Source organism: Bufo gargarizans, chromosome 2 (genome assembly GCF_014858855.1).
Source record: "Bufo gargarizans isolate SCDJY-AF-19 chromosome 2, ASM1485885v1, whole genome shotgun sequence".
Lineage (NCBI taxonomy): Eukaryota > Metazoa > Chordata > Amphibia > Anura > Bufonidae > Bufo > Bufo gargarizans.
The window spans coordinates 2,997,037-3,014,116 of NC_058081.1; the positions used below are offsets into that span (position 1 = coordinate 2,997,037).

Here is a 17,080-nt window from a genome sequence, read left to right on the forward strand (position 1 = left end):
TTGCTGACGCCTGTTCGTACATGGCAAAAGTAGCTTGTACAAAGGGACCAGGAAGGCCAAAACCCACCAGAGTGTGTTTTAGGTATTGCCAATTGACCCTATCAAATGCTTTCTCCGCATCTGTACTAAGGAGAAGCAATGGGGAGGCAGTTCTTTTAGCGTGGCATATGATGTTAATCACCCTGGCCGTGTTATCTTTCCCCTCTCTAGTGCGGATGAAGCCAACCTGGTCCCCGTGAATGAGGGAGGGGAGAAGAAGAGCTAATCTATTAGCTAACATTTTGGCCAGGAGTTTGAGGTCTGTGTTTAGGAGGGATATGGGTCTATAGTTGGAGCATTGTGCGGGATCCTTCCCTTCTTTTGGTATGAGGGAGATATGTGCCGTGGTCATGTCTCTGGAAAGGGGATGGCCCAACAGTGACTGGTTGCAGACATCCAGGAGATAGGGGAGGAGTATCTCACAGAAGGTTTTGTAATATGAAAGGGGAAGGCCGTCTGGGCCTGGGCTCTTTCCTGATGGAGTTTGTGACAAGGCATTTTTAAGTTCTGTTATGGTAAAGGGGGCTTCCAGTTTCAGTTTTTGATCGGGGGAAAGATGGGGTATTTTGGATGAGTCCAAGAAGTCTCCTATAGCAGATGTTCTCTTCTCGGGTGTCTCAGGGGGGGGGGGGGGGAGATTGTAAAGGTTGTTGTAAAAGGTCCGAAACTGCTCAGTGATCTGGGATAGGGAGAAAAATGGTTTACCATCAGGTGCAGCTAGTTGATGGATATAGTTGGAGGATCTTCTCCCCTTAATCCTGCTCATCAGAAATTTGGTAGCCTTGTCACCATGAGCAAAAAACTTGTGCCTAGTGCTCATGTAGTATTTGGCTGCTTTGGATGAAAGGAGGGATTTTAGTTTCGCCCTATTTTCTGATAATTCTTTTAAATGGAGGTCTGAGGCGGAGGATTTATGGCGAGTTTCCAGGTTCTGGATTTTTTTAAGGGTTTCATCTATGGCTTTTTCTTGGAGTTTCTTTTTGTAGGAGCTAATACTTATGAAACGGCCTCTGACGACCGGTTTATGAGCGTCCCAGAGAGTGTTAGTGGAAATTTCTGATCCTTTATTTAGAGAGAAGTAGTCTGTTAAGTGTTTGGAGATCTGATCTATTGAATCTTGGGAACCTAACAAAGACTCATTTAGGCGCCAACTAAAACAAGAGGGGCTTTTTGTGGGGGCTAGCATCTGGATGAAAATAGGGGAATGATCTGATAGGTGAATAGAGCCTATCGTGGATGTACTACACAGATGAAGGTGTTCCTTAGAAATAAATAAGTAATCTAGCCTATGGTAGGTGGCATGGGTGGAGGAGTAGAATGTATAGTCAAGAGTATCGGGATGGTGGGAACGCCAGGGATCAACCAGGTCTAGGCTCCAAATATTATTTCTGATGGATTTAAGGGCTCTGCCAGACAGGGATGATTTGTGGGATGAAACGTCTAACTGTGGGAAAAGTGCAGTATTTAGGTCTCCTCCTAATATCACTATACCCTCTTTAAAAGGGGTGATAATTGGTATTATGCTGGACAACCACTGGGACTGGTTGGAGTTAGGGGCGTATAAATTTGCAAAGGTGTATATTTGTTGGCCAATTGAGCCTTTTATGAAGATAAACCTTCCGTCTGGATCGAGTTTTTGGTCAATGAGTTTGAATGGAACTTTTTTATGGAACCCTATACTAACCCCACATGATGCAGACGAATTGCCTCCGCAGTGGAACCAATCTGAGTAGTAGGAGAACTGCATATTGGGGTAGTGGTTAAAGCGGTAGTGTGTCTCTTGAAGGAGCACAACCTCTACTTTGGCTTTTCTCAGAATGGTAAAGACTTGGCTCCTTTTTGATGGGGAGTGAAAGCCCTTAACATTATAAGAAGCAATGTGTAAATCAGCCATTTGGTGAGGTGTGAGTGGAGTTACCTCTGAGCTGGAAGTGCCTCCTCCAAGAGAGAAAGTAGGCGATGTGTGGACTAATCTCCAGGTGCACAATCTGAATCAGGATGATGCTGGGGTCTCTTGTAGCCAGTTTGGATACGATATACCTTGAAGGAAGAACAGGGTAAGAACGTAGAACAGAACATAAAGGTACAAACAAACAATAAATCAGCATTGGTGAATATGCTGCATACATGTGGGGGGAAAAGGATGGTCTGGAGACCAATGAGGAGGTCGAATAACACCTCAAGTGAGGCCAATGAACTATTGGGGAGAATGGATCTGCCTGAACGGTGAAGCAGACATATAAACACTGGTGTCAATCCAGCGTTATGTCAGAGTAATCGCATGAAATTAGTGATCTTGCTCAAGTTAGGGAGTTCAAACATTTATGACAATAAAAGGGTAAGATTCCTGTGGTTTACTTAATGTTCCTGAGAAAGGCTTCTAGGAGTTAGCTGCATGCTTCTTTTCTTGGATATGGAGCACTTCGGGGTACGGAGGACTTCAAATGGAACCATCTTGGGGAGATCCGGAAGGTCACGCAGGTCCTGGAAAAGTTCCCAGTTCTCGATCGGCAAGGGGTCCACTTTCAGCAGGTCGTAGGTGGCTTGAAGATCTGTGAAGGACTTGATGAAGAACTTGTTCCCTGCAGCGGAAAACGCCAGTCCAAAAGGGTAGGACCAACGATATGGTATTTTATTGGATCGGAGCCAGTCAGTCAGGGGTTTGAGCACTCTGCGTTTTTTCAAAGTAGAAGGCGCCAAATCTTGGTAGATCTCTAATCTAGAGTCTCCGTAGGACAGGTCGGCTTTGTTGCGGGCAGCTTCTAAGATGGCAGATTTTGTCGGGAAGTGTAAGAACTTGCAAATAACGTCCCTGGGCGGGTCGGAGGGCTTGGGTTTAGGGCGGAGGGCTCTATGGGCCCGTTCTATGACCACATCTTGCGGGAAGTCGGGGCCTAGTAGCGAGCTGCAGATAGCAAGAACAGCCGCCGGTATATCCCCGGGTAAAACCGCTTCTGGGATCCCACGAAACCTTAGATTGTTGCGGCGCCCTCTGTTGTCTTGATCTTCGATAGTGTTATGCATCTCGTTGAGATAGTTTGAGCAGTGGCGAAGAGCGTCCGACACTGCTGTGTGGTGGTTCAGGGACGCTGCCTGATGTAGCTCTAGGGTCTCTACCCTGTCTCCTATATGCCGCACCTCTTGTCTGAAGGCTGAGAGCTCGGAAAGGATGGGCTCCATAACCCTATTCAGGGCATGATCCAGGTATTTCCTCGTTAGAGGTAGATCGGAGCTGACCTGTGTGTCCTCCGTTTCGCTCTCGTCGTCTGAGAGGGTAGGGGCCCGCTTCGGCGCTTTAGGATGTGTTGCCGGCGCCATCTTATTTTCCCTTGCTGCGACCGTTGCTGCCGCTTTTTTAAGGAATTTCTCCATATCGCCGGGAGGAATCTGTCCCTTGGAGTTAGCGGGGTGGTCTACTTGTTTCTGGTTGCCAATTTTCACCATTCTCGACTGAATGTGCTACTGTAGGCTGGTGTTATATTCGATTCTCCTAGGAGAGCAGCGGACTATGCGACCATCTCAGTCCGGCGCTAGCTCCGCCCCTCATTTTATGTTATTTTAATGAACTGCCTATTAATTACACCAATCCATTTAAAAACATGAACATGAACCAACACAGATCCGAGGACCAAAAATGTTGTTCACGGGAAACATCGTGGATGAAACACGGTCCTTATTTTCATGGGTATAAAACAGACATGAGCATGAAAAAGGCCTAAGGTTAAGCGAATAGATTGTAAACCAATCAAATTCATCACAAATTTCACCAGAATGTTGTAATTTGGCTTAGACAAATCACGTAAAACCAACTCCCACCACCAGTTTACTGTTAATACTGGCGGGAAAAACAAGGAGGATCACATGACACTGGGATGAACTGGGGGAGAGGGCTTCCCCTGATTGGCTCAAAGACTGAAAGACAGCCTCATCAGCCAATCAGGGGGCAGTAGGCAGGGAGATCCTGATGCTGACTGAGAAGGAACATCGTCTTGTAGTGCAGTTTATAAAGCACATGGAGGAGCGATCTTATAGTAAAGTAATAATTTCGCACTGATATTTTTTACATGATCGGCATCATAAGAAGATATTAACCGGTGCTTAACAAGGGTACGGATCTTTGGCAAATTATGAAATCAGGTTGTCACTTGCCAAAAAAAAAACTCTCCATAGGTGATCAATTGTCACCTAGTTTCTACACCAGTACAGATAAAAACAAAATCACACATGGCTCGCTACTTGTGGATCTTACACATATAAAAATGTGCTCTTCATGGTAATATATGATGAGTCGTATGGCACAAATCACACGTTACAACACCCATACTATTAAAATATCTCTTTTGGTGAATGCTGTAAAAAAATAAAAATTAAAAAGGCCAATCTGCAGTTTTTTCTCCACTTTATATACCAAACATTGAATAAAAAGTGATCTAAAAGTCATACAAAAACCAAAATTAGATCGATAAAAAACAAATTACCGTGCAAAAAAAAGAGCCCTTACACAGCATGGTAGATAGAAATGTAAGAGAGTGAAGGGGGTCAGCATATGAAGATGCAAAAAAAATATAAAATTTCCCCAAAAAATTATATTATTATTATAATTATTACAAAAAACGTGGTATCGCTGTAATCGTACTGACCCGGAGAATGAAGGGAACAGGTCAGGTTTATCTCATAGGGAACGCTGTAAAAACAAAACCCATAAAACTATATAAATGTGGTATCTCTGTAATCGTACTGACCCGGAGAATGAAGAGAACAGGTCAGTTTTATCTCATAGGGAACGCTGTAAAAAAAAAAAAACATAAAACTATATGAATGTGGTATCTCTGTAATCGTACTGACCCGGAGAATGAAGGGAACAGGTCAGTTTTATCTCATAGGGAACGCTGTAAAAACAAAACCCATAAAACTATATGAATGTGGTATCACTGTAATCGTACTGACCTGGAGAATGAAGAGAACAGGTCAGTTTTATCTCATAGGGAACGCTGTAAACACAAAACCCATAAAACTATATGAATGTGGTATCTCTGTAATCGTACTGACCCAGAGAATGAGGAGAACAGGTCAGTTTTATCTCATAGGGAACGTCATAAAAACAAAACCCATAAAACTATATGAATGTGGTATCTCTGTAATCGTACTGACCGGAGAATGAAGAGAACAGGTCAGTTTTATCTCATAGGGAACGCTGTAAAAACAGAACCCATAAAACTATATAAATGTGGTATCGCTGTAATCGTACTGACCCGGAGAATGAAGGGAACAGGTCAGTTTTATCTCATAGGGAACGCTGTAAAAACACAACCCCTAAAATAAAAAGGGAGCAAAACTGAAACCAAAATTGAAAATCACCATGTCATCAAAACATTAAAATTTTTCCCATTTCTTTGTCAAAATAGAGGACTTGAACCTGCAGTCGCTCAATGGCTTGTACAATTTACCACAAACCGATCCAATGCTTCCGCTTTGTTACCGAATAATAAAGTTGTGACCAAATCCTGCACAGAACTGTAAATCTCTTGTCATTGCTTTTTATCTGTGATTTTGAAAGGGCCTTGTAAAGTTCTTTATGGGGCTCCTACTGAAATCTATCTTCTCAGTGTTTCTGCCCCTCTCCACTGTGTACCTGCCCCTCTCCACTGTGTACCTGCCACTCTCCACTGTGTATCTGCTCCTCATCTCCCTCTTTCTGCCTCTTTCCTCTGTGTAGTGGCCCCTTTCTGTTGTGTACCTGCCCATCTGCTCTCTGTTCCTGCTCTCTCCTTTGTGTACCTGCTCCTCTCCTCTGCATACCTGCTCCACTCCTCTGCATACCTGCTCCACTCCTCTGTGTACCTGCTCCTCTCCTCTGTGTTCCTGACTCTCTCCTCTGCGTACCTGCTCCTGTCCTCTGTGTACCTGCTCCACTCCTCTGCGTACCTTCTCCACTCCTCTGCGTACCTGCTCCACTCCTCTGTGTACCTGCTCCTCTCCTCTGTGTTCCTGACTCTCTCCTCTGTGTACCTGCTCCACTCCTCTGCGTACCTTCTCCACTCCTCTGCGTACCTGCTCCACTCCTCTCTGTACCTTCTCCTCTCCTCCATGTACCTGCTCCTGTCGTCTGTATATCCTGCCCACCTCCTCTTTTCTCTACCTGCCCCTGTCTTTTCAGTACCTACCTCTCTCCTCTGTGAACCAGCTACTCTCGTCTGTTCACCTGCCCTTCTCCTCTGTGCACACGCTCTTCTTCTCTTTGTACCTATTCCTCTACTTATTGCACCTGTCCTTCTCCTATGTCTGCCTGTTCTTCTCCTCTATATACCTATCGTCCTACTATCTGTCTTTTCCCCCCTCCACTGTTTCCTGTTCCACACATTTGTGTACCTGCACCCTCCCCAGTGTACAGTACCCATCTCCTCTGTGTACCTGTCCCGCTCCTCTGTATACCTTCTGCTCTCCTCTGTGTACTTGCATCTCTCCTCTGTATAACTGCCCTTCTCCTCTGTGTACTTGCACCTCTCCTCTGTATAACTGTCACTCTCTTCTGTGTATCTGCCCGTCTCTTCTGTGCATCCCCTTCTCTCCACTGTGTACCTGTCTCTCTGTCTATTTGCCCCTCCTTCTGAGTAACTGCCCCTTTCCTCTGTGTACCTGCTCCTCTCCTCTGTGTACCTGCTCCTCTCCTCTGTGTACCTGCTCCTCTCCTCTGTGTACCTGCTCCTCTCCTCTGTGTACCTGCTCTTCTCCTCTGTGTACCTGCTCCTCTCCTCTGTGTATACCTGCTCCTCTCCTCTGTGTACCTGCTCTTCTCCTCTGTATACCTGCCCCTTTCCTCTGTGTACCTGCTCCTCTCCTCTGTGTACCTGCTCCTCTCCTCTGTGTACCTGCTCCTTTCCTCTGTGTACCTGCTCCTCTCCTCTGTGTATACCTGCTCCTCTCCTCTGTGTACCTGCTCCTCTCCTCTGTGTACCTGCTCCTCTCCTCTGTGTATACCTGCTCCTCTCCTCTGTGTACCTGCTCTTCTCCTCTGTGTACCTGCTCCTCTCCTCTGTGTACCTGCTCCTCTCCTCTGTGTACCTGCTCCTTTCCTCTGTGTACCTGCTCCTCTCCTCTGTGTACCTGCTCCTCTCCTCTGTGTACCTGCTCCTCTCCTCTGTGTACCTGCTCCTCTCCTCTGTGTACCTGCTCCTCTCCTCTGTGTACCTGCTCCTCTCCTCTGTGTACCTGCTCCTCTCCTCTGTGTACTTGCTCCATTCCTCTGTGCACCTGCCCCCTCCAATGTGTTTTGGGCCATGTCCTTTGTTTAATTGCTCCTCTCCTTGTGTACCAGCCCCTATCCTCTATATAACTGCTCATCTCCTCTATATAACTGCCCCTCTCCTTTGTGTATCTGCCCCTCTCCTCTATATAACTGCTCCTCTCCTCTATATAACTGCTCCTCTCCTCTATATAACTGCCCCTCTCCTCTGAGTATCTGCCCCTCTCCTCTGTGTATCTGCCCCTCTCCTCTGTGTATCTGCCCCTCTCCTCTGAGTATCTGCCCCTCTCCTCTGTGTATCTGCTCCTCTCCTCTATATAACTGCCCCTCTCCTCTGTGTATCTGCCCCTCTCCTCTGTGTATCTGCCCCTCTCCTCTGAGTATCTGCCCCTCTCCTCTGTGTATCTGCCCCTCTCCTCTGAGTATCTGCCCCTCTCCTCTGTGTATCTGCCCCTCTCCTCTGTGTATCTGCCCCTCTCCTTTGTGTATCTGCCCCTCTCCTCTATATAACTGCCCCTCTCCTCTATATAACTGCCCCTCTCCTCTATATAACTGCCCCTCTCCTCTGTGTATCTGCAATCTCCTCTATATAACTGCCCCTCTCCTCTATATAACTGCCCCTCTCCTCTGTGTATCTGCCCCTCTCCTCTATATAACTGCCCCTCTCCTCTATATAACTGCCCCTCTCATCTGTGTATCTGCCCCTCTCCTCTGTGTATCTGCCCCTCTCCTCTGTGTATCTGCCCCTCTCCTTTGTGTATCTGCCCCTCTCCTCTATATAACTGCCCCTCTCCTCTATATAACTGCCCCTCTCCTCTGTGTATTTGCCCCTCTCTTATGTGTACTTGCCTCTCTCCTCCTTTTGTACCTACACCTTTCCTGTGTATCTACTTCTCACCGCTATATACCTGAAAACTACCCTGGGTATCTGCTCCTCTCTGTACCTGTCCTCTGTGTACTTGCTTCTCTTCTCTGTGCACCTCCTCTGTGAGTACCTGCTCCTCTCTGTATCTGCTCCTCTCCTTTCATCTCTGTACCTGATCATTTCTTTTTGTGCATGTCCCTCTCCTTTGTGTACCTGCCCTTCATCTCTGTGTATCCTGTCTAACTCCTTTCTGTCTACCTGCCCTTTTCCTCTGTTTGCCTGCTCCTCACACCTGCATACCCACCCATCTCCTCTCTGTACTGCTCCTCTGCATCTCTCCTTTGATTACCTGCCCTTCTTTTCACTGTACCTGCTCCTATCCTCCCTGCACCTGTCTCTCTTCTCTATATACTGTACACACCCACCTCCTCTCTGTGTTCCTACCCCTCTCCTATGTGTTACTTCCCCTTTCATGTGTGTACTTCAACCTCTCATTTTTGAACCTTCCCCTCTCTACTGTGTACCTGCTTCTCTCATCTGTGTACCTGTTCCCTCCTCTGTGTACCTGTTCCCTCCTCTGTGTACCTGCTCCTGTCCTCTGTGTACCTGCTCCTGTCCTCTGTGTACCTGCTCCTGTCCTCTGTGTACCTGCTCCTCTTCTTTGTGTCCCTGTCCCTCTCCTCTGTATTCCTGCCTCTCTGCTTTCTGTACCTGACACTTTCCTCTGTGTACTGTGCCTACTCATTTCCTCTGTGTACCTGTGTACATGCTCCTCTCCTCTGTGTTCCTGCCCTTCTACTCTGCGTACTTGCCCCTTTCCTCTGTGTACCTGCTCCTCTCCTCTGTGTACTGTAGCTTCCTCTCTCCTCTGTTTACTTGCTCCTCTCATCTGTGTACCTTCCCCTCTCCTCTGTGCATCCCCTTCTCTCCACTGTGTACCTGTCTCTCTGTCTACCTGCCTGTCCTTCTGAGTAACTGCCCCTTTCCTCTGTGTACCTGCTCTTCTCCTCTGTGTACCTGTCACCTCTCCTCTGTGTGCCTGCCACCTCTCCTCTGTGTACCTGTCACCTCTCCTCTGTGTACCTGTCACCTCTCCTCTGTGTACCTGTCACCTCTCCTCTGTGTACCTGCCACCTCTCCTCTGTGTGCCTGTCACCTCTCCTCTGTGTGCCTGTCACCTCTCGTCTGTGTGCCTGTCACCTCTCCTCTGTGTGCCTGTCACCTCTCCTCTGTGTGCCTGTCACCTCTCCTCTGTGTGCCTGTCACCTCTCCTCTGTGTGCCTGTCACCTCTCCTCTGTGTACCTGTCACCTCTCCTCTGTGTACCTGTCACCTCTCCTCTGTGTGCCTGTCACCTCTCCTCTGTGTGCCTGTCACCTCTCCTCTGTGTGCCTGTCACCTCTCCTCTGTGTGCCTGTCACCTCTCCTCTGTGTGCCTGTCACCTCTCCTCTGTGTGCCTGTCACCTCTCCTCTGTGTACCTGTCACCTCTCCTCTATGCGCCTGTCACCTCTCCTCTGTGCACCTGTCACCTCTCCTCTGTGTGCCTGTCACCTCTCCTCTGTGTACCTGTCACCTCTCCTCTGTGTACCTGTCACCTCTCCTCTATGTGCCTGTCACCTCTCCTCTGTGCACCTGTCACCTCTCCTCTGTGCACCTGCCCCTCTGCCGCTGAATTAGTTTTCACAGTATAATTTGCTTCCCAGCAGCCATCTTAAGATACAGCTCTTGATAGAACCTGCACACCGGTGCACTCCTTCAAAGCTCTTGGTCCACTTTTGTCAGAACATGTATTAGAAGTATCCACCCTTTACACATTGCAGTCCTCTGCATTCTCCTCTACGTATCCTCCCAATGGCCAACCAGATCCACCACCTCTATCTCATGAAACTTTAGTTGACAAAACTTCTACTGTGCTGCACCTGCACTTTTTGCTATGCTGCCCCACCCTTCATGGGTTGGTTCTCTTGTGTTTACCATGCCAATGGCCTTCCTCGTGTACAGCTGACTGACAAGACTTCTGTGCTGCACCTACATTCCTTTCTACTTACTCCTATCATTCTTCTCCATTTACAACTCCTTCAGAGCTTATCACCACCTCTTTCTCATGTAAGTCTGGTCACCAACACTTCTCTGTTTATTGCTCTACTTTTCACTAAGTTTTGATATTTTCCACTCTATTATAGTTACCTTGTTGAATTTTCCCATCTCTTGTTCTTGCACACAGTCCTTCCATCTCCATATTATGTGCTCTTTCTTATTGTTTTATAGTATGGAGACATTGCAGATTTTGTATCAGTGCCTTCAATACAATCTCTATTAGGGTCCCCTCCTATTAATTCTTATCATATGGGGCAAAGTTCTTGTGTTCCTCCTAGGACGCCAAATGGGTGTCACAACAAGCTCTACACCCCCTATAGTCATGCGCTTTCCTCATTGTTTCCATTCAAGAACAAAGTTGTCTTAGCTAAGGCTATGGGCAACAAACTGAGTCTTGAGGTGAAGAATGCCCGGGACAACATTTTACTTTTTGAGCTTCTTGAGTAACTGTTTTGGACTGTACCAGTTTTCCAGGCTTCTCTGCTCTGTACCTTCAGTCTACATTTGATAGTTACCTGATAATGTTCTCAGTGGGAGTTTAGTTACTAGCATTCTGCCATTATTCTGTCCTTACTGTAATGGAAGTCAGGTCTTCATGCTCCAACTTTCTGTTGAGTTAAACAAAACAGACCTACAGTAGCTGCAGTGTAAGCTATAGGGAAAGCTTGAGTGTCTGATGAAACATCTTGTGGATTAAAGACAAAAATGTATACTGGACATCAACTTTAATGCCTTCAGAAGACACAACATAGGCATAGAATATGTATTTCTCTCCTAGGCTTATCTAGGAGACCTGATATGACACAAAAATTAATCAACTGTGAAATATCAATCTGTTTGGTAGCATTCTTGTGATGATTACGGTATGGTATTGTCATACCGTACCTTGATCACATCTATTTCAGTGGGATTATTACCCTGTCTTTATTGGACTATATGGTAAACCCATAGTTTGCTAACATCATGGCCATATATACTCAACACAGAGTAAGTAGCATGAGGTTTGTGCCCTTTCTTGCATGAAGACCCAAAATGATCATCTAATTCCATTATTATGTCCCGTAGCAGACATACAGTACAGACCAAAAGTTTGGACACACCTTCTCATTCAAAGAGTTTTCTTTATTTTCATGACTATGAAAACTGTAGATTCACACTGAAGGCATCAAAACTATGAATTAACACATGTGGAATTATATACATAACAAAAAAGTGTGAAACAACTGAAAATATGTCATATTCTAGGTTCTTCATAGTAGCCACCTTTTGCTTTGATTACTGCTTTGCACACTCTTGGCATTCTCTTGATGAGCTTCAAGAGGTAGTCACCTGAAATGGTTTTCACTTCACAGGTGTGCCCTGTCAGGTTTAATAAGTGGGATTTCTTGTCTTATAAATGGGGTTAGGACCATCAGTTGCGTTGTGGAGAAGTCAGGTGGATACACAGCTGATAGTCCTACTGAATAGACTGTTAGAATTTGTATTATGGCAAGAAAAAAGCCGCTAAGTAAAGTAAAACGAGTGGCCATGATTACTTTAAGAAATGAAGGTCAGTCAGTCCAAAAAATTGGGAAAACTTTGAAAGTGTCCCCAAATGCAGTCACAAAACAGTAATCAAAGCAAAAGGTGGCTACTGTGAAGAACCTAGAATATGACATATTTTCAGTTGTTTCACACTTTTTTGTTATGTATATAATTCCACATGTGTTAATTCATAGTTTTGATGCCTTCAGTGTGAATCTACAATTTTCATAGTCATGAAAATACAGAAAACTCTTTGAATGAGAAGGTGTGTCCAAACTTTTGGTCTGTACTGTAGCTTCTATAACCAATAAACTTGACAACTGTCACCTTGGTGACAACTTTTCCCTGCTTGTTCTTATCCGGGAATCAATTCCTATTAAATTGACTTATGCTTGCATCTCTAATACTTTTCAGTGCCCCGAGAAGGACACTTACAATGACAGTCTTTACATCTTGGTTCCTCAGGCTATAGATAAGAGGATTCAACATAGGCGTTATCACTGAGTAAAAGACGGAAGCCACCTTGTCTTGTTTCTCAAATTGCTCTGATGGAGGGCGTAAGTAAGTGAGGAATACAGACACATAGAAGATGGAGGCACAGATGATGTGTGAGGAGCAGGTGCTGAATGCTTTCTCCCTGCCCTTTCTGGATTTTATCTGTAGAATGGCCACCAGGATATAGATGTATGAGACCAATATGGCGGCCAGGGAACCAACGCTGTAAGATCCTACAAAAAAAAGAGTAATCATTTCACAGGTGAAGGTCTTAGAGCATGACAGCTTCAGCATCGAAGGGATGTCACAGTAGAAATGGTCAACAAGGTTTGATCCGCAGTATTCAAGATTGAAAATACAACAGGTCTGCACTGAAGATGGCAAGATGCCAAAAGCAAAAGCAAAAAGACCCTAAAATAAACATTTCTTCTTGGTCATTATGGACACATAATGTAGAGGGTGACAGATAGCAACATACCGATCATAGGACATATTGGAGAGAAGAAGAACATCAGTAGCTGCAAATGTAGCAAAGAAGAAGAACTGGAGGGCACAACCACTGAAGGAGATGACCTTCCTTACAGAGCCAAGGTCAGCAATCATCTTGGGAGTAACCGACGAGGAGTAGCATAGGTCCACAACTGAGAGGTAACTGAGGAAGTAATACATGGGAGTGTGGAGAGTGGACGTCCTATTGACAATAATGAACAACCCAACATTACCCACCACAGTTATAATGTAAACTAAAAGGAAAATTACAAAGAGAACGATGGATATTTTTGGATCATGTGTTAATCCAGAAAACTCAAAGATGGTCACTTGCGTCTTGTTCATATTGTATGTTACTGTGTTGGGGAAAAAAATCAATGATAGATATAATTAACCAAGAGCAGACCAAGAGATTTCACCGACTTTACATAAACTATGCTAAATCTGGTCACCCAGTACTAAAGCCACCTGTATCCATACCTGAGATGACCCTCCATAAATGTGACCTGTATAAGTCCATAGCATTTGTCCTATTAGGCCCCTGGCTGCAAGGACTAAAGTTTGTCATAAGGCATAAATATAAGCTCTCAGCCAAATACAAATCAGGAGTTGTCTTGACAGAGGGGCCTTTGGAAACCCTCAGGTACCAGGTTCCTAAAAGTGCTCCTCTACACTGTCTGTGGCTGTACTTGTTCTTAGGTTTAAGGTAGCTGTTGGCCAAGCAGTTCTTTGGACTGAAAGATATCACAGAGTTCATAGAAGAAGAAAAAAAACTTGCCATTCACCTGTTGTAGTGCAAGTCTCAACCCCCACCCCACCCCCACACTCCCACACACACTGTCTCTCATAGAAAAATCTTGATTGAAAGGATCCTATCTCTGGCCACAGAGAAACAGCTCTCTTTGGTTCTGATCAGTTCCTTGCTTGTATATTTGTAGACTTCATCATCTCATATGTCATGGAGACATGTGATCAGTTTTCATTGGTGGTATTTGGACTGAGAGATACCCACCATTTACCACTAATAAGTATCTTAAGCATTTGTAAGAACACATATTAGCTTAGGTTCTGGTTGACATCTTCAGTCCGTAGTCCACCACCCATCAAACCTGCTTATATGTAATGTCTCTATGACATATTAGAAGTTTTCTGAAAATTGATTTACTCTTTAAGTGCATAGTTCTTCTCAAATGTAAGTTATATGGGCTCCTTAAATATAATTTGTTTAACCGATCCAGGTTTATCATGAATCTAGTAGTTATAGTGAGGGGTCCATGAACTTAAAAGACCAAACCACTCCCTGGGTCTAAACTATAATTCTATGGTCCTGTGTTCAGGGTATTTATGGCTACTTTAGCCCAAAATGCAATAATAATAAATAATCCAAACAGATATCTGTTCTAATGAAAAACTATTTGTTAGAAGCACTCATCCCAAAATGAAAAAAAAATAAATGTATATATTATATGGTTAACCATTCTTTTAATGTAATTTTCTTTTTTCTGTTTGGGGACGAGTTCCTGTAATGAAATCTAAAAGCGATGGTACATCGGAACCCTGTTGTTGTAATGTGAAATGCCGCTGAAGTCGGCCATGTGCGACATATTGAATTTAAAGCACATTAAGTGCCCAGGACTATGGGTGACTATCTCTTTAGGAAAACCAACAAAATCAGTTAATAAAGTGTATTACAATTTAAATAAATTTTACGCCATGTAGAATATTTTTTTTACAAAAATTCACAAAAAAGTGCTATTCATCAAACATGAAAGTACTGTGTCTCTGAAGTTATGGCAGGAGGGAACTGGAACTTGTCTGAAAGTCACAATTGATACATAAAGCCAAAAACCAATGTAACTGCATGATGCCCCCTAAAGATCTGGAAACAGAATCTGACCTTTTTACTTAAGCCACAAAATAGGACTATTACAAAACCATTATAAATTACATGGATTGTTACAGACAATGAATGTGGAACCACTGTACCTAGGGCATTATTCTGGTGCATCCCCGTTATTCACCCTTTAACCTGTGTACAGGGATCCTGGGATAGTCAGTTGACTTACTGAGGTCAGCGACAGTGGTGAAAACACCAGAGACACAGGCATGACACAAGACACGGAGCACTGACAGATGAACAAATCAGGAACCCATTACAACAGACACAGGAACCCGTTCTCATTTGATAGGTGCTGCAGGAATCTGATCACACTCAGTAAGAGCTTCATGAACCTGATCACACTCAGTAAGAGTGCAGAAGAACCACACACAGAGTGCACAAGAATCAGACATAGAGACTTCAGGAATTAGGACACATGGACTTCAGGAATGAAATTCTGGAACCCAGACATAACGGCGGATACTGAACTGCAGTGGACAAGACATCTCAGTGGAAGTAAGCACAATACTCTCACACATGCGCTACTGGACACCACAAGTAACTGGGACCAGGATACACACAGCAGTGGCAAAATAAACTGACATTGAACACAATGGCACCAATCCAAACCCTGAAGCAACCAACAATGAGACGAATGTTGCAATGATACAAGTGAAAGACCATTAAAACACAGATGAGTCAAAGACAAAATTTAAGAAAAAAAATACATGACACAACTACTTTGATAAATCAAGGCCTCTGTGTTTAAAGCTAACTCCTTCAACATCAAAGGGTTACCCCCACCCTGAAGCTGTAGAGCCCGGGATGTGGAACCTCTGGATCTACTATTATGGTGGTTATGTAATTGGTGTACCTGAGCTGATGAGTTGTGAAGTAAAATAATTGGTTTAAATGAATACGATCTATGTACAGAGCTGTGGAACATGAGCTACATACAGAATGACAATGGATGAGAAAGAGGAGGATAGTGGTGAGGATTATGGTGATGGCTGAGCTGATGATAATGATGGTGGTGTTGATCATGCTAGCAATAATCATGGTCATAAGGATCATGTTGATGGTGATGGTCATGGTGGTGGCAGTGAAGATAAATATAGCAATGATGGTGATGGTGATGGCAGTACTGGTGGCAAGAATAATGATCGTGATGGTGGTGATGAGGATGATTATGTTGATAATGATTGTAATGATATTGATGGAGGTAATGCTCATGATAATGCCGGTGGTGGTGAGAATAATGATGGTGAGAATACTGCCAATGGTCATGAGAGAGATGAGAATGAAGATGGTGTTGCTGATGAGGAGAAGAACAGTGAAGGTCGTGGTGATAATGCTGGTGGTGGCAATGAGGATGATGATAATAATGATAGTGGTGGTGATGAGGATAAGAACAATGAAGGTCTTGGTTATAATGCTAATGGTGGTGGTAATGATGGTGACAACGATGACAGTGCTGGCAGGGATGACGATGGTGGTGCTGTTGATGAGGATGATGGTAGTGATGACAATGGAGGCAGGGATGATGTTGATATCATTATTAGACCTACATAAAATAACACTCATGTAATAAAATAAAATAAATCACTCTTTTGATGTGATAGTAAAACCTTGTTTGGTTAATGTGATTCCTTGGCTAGACCCTCACCTGCCTGACAGTACACATCAATGATCCCGGTGTCTGTGACTCTGCTTCTTTATATAAACCACCTTGTTAGCTGTGCATGTAACTATGTAGGTCCCCGGGGCCCATTTGAAATGTGTGGAGTGGGGAGTACTATCTAATTATTTTTCCAATTAGCAGTCAAGCTATTTATATCATGTTTAATGTAGAGATTCTATGGATTATTTATTGATGTCTATTATTATTTGTATACTGAATGTATCCAATCCCTCAGTCCCTATCACAGTCAGGAATTTCATAATGGTAACTGCTAAGGGCCATTATTTCATGGGGCCTCCAAAAACTGGACCACCAGGGACAAACTGAGGGTAAAATATGGAAACCTACCTTCACTGCCTTGACCACCATGGACATGACCATTAACTCACTGCTGCAGTAAACCAGGGCCTTTATCATTAACCTACTCATTTCTTTAGTCCACCGTAGTCTATGCCATTAACCTACTAAATGACCTAGATCACCAAGGTCTATATTAATAACCAACCCACTGCCTTGACCTCCAGGGACTTTACCATTAAACCACTCAATGCCCTATACAGTCAGGGACTTTACCAATAACTAACTCACTGCCCTAGACCACCAGGTACTTTACTATTAACCTACTCCCTTCCTGAGACCACCAAGGGCTTTACCATTATTCCAATTAGAGATGAGCAAATCGAAGCTGACTAAGTAGAATTTGATTCGAATTTCAGGAAAAATTTGATTCACAACGAAGCCGAATTTCCTCATGCTTCGTGGTAACG

At 44.3% G+C, this 17,080-nt stretch overlaps 1 pseudogene; it reads right to left on the minus strand.

Moving 5' to 3' along the window:
- Nucleotides 1–12,135: 12,135 nt before the first annotated feature.
- Nucleotides 12,136–16,162, minus strand: LOC122929180 (annotated as a pseudogene).
- Between the last annotated feature and the right edge of the window lie 918 nt (nt 16,163–17,080).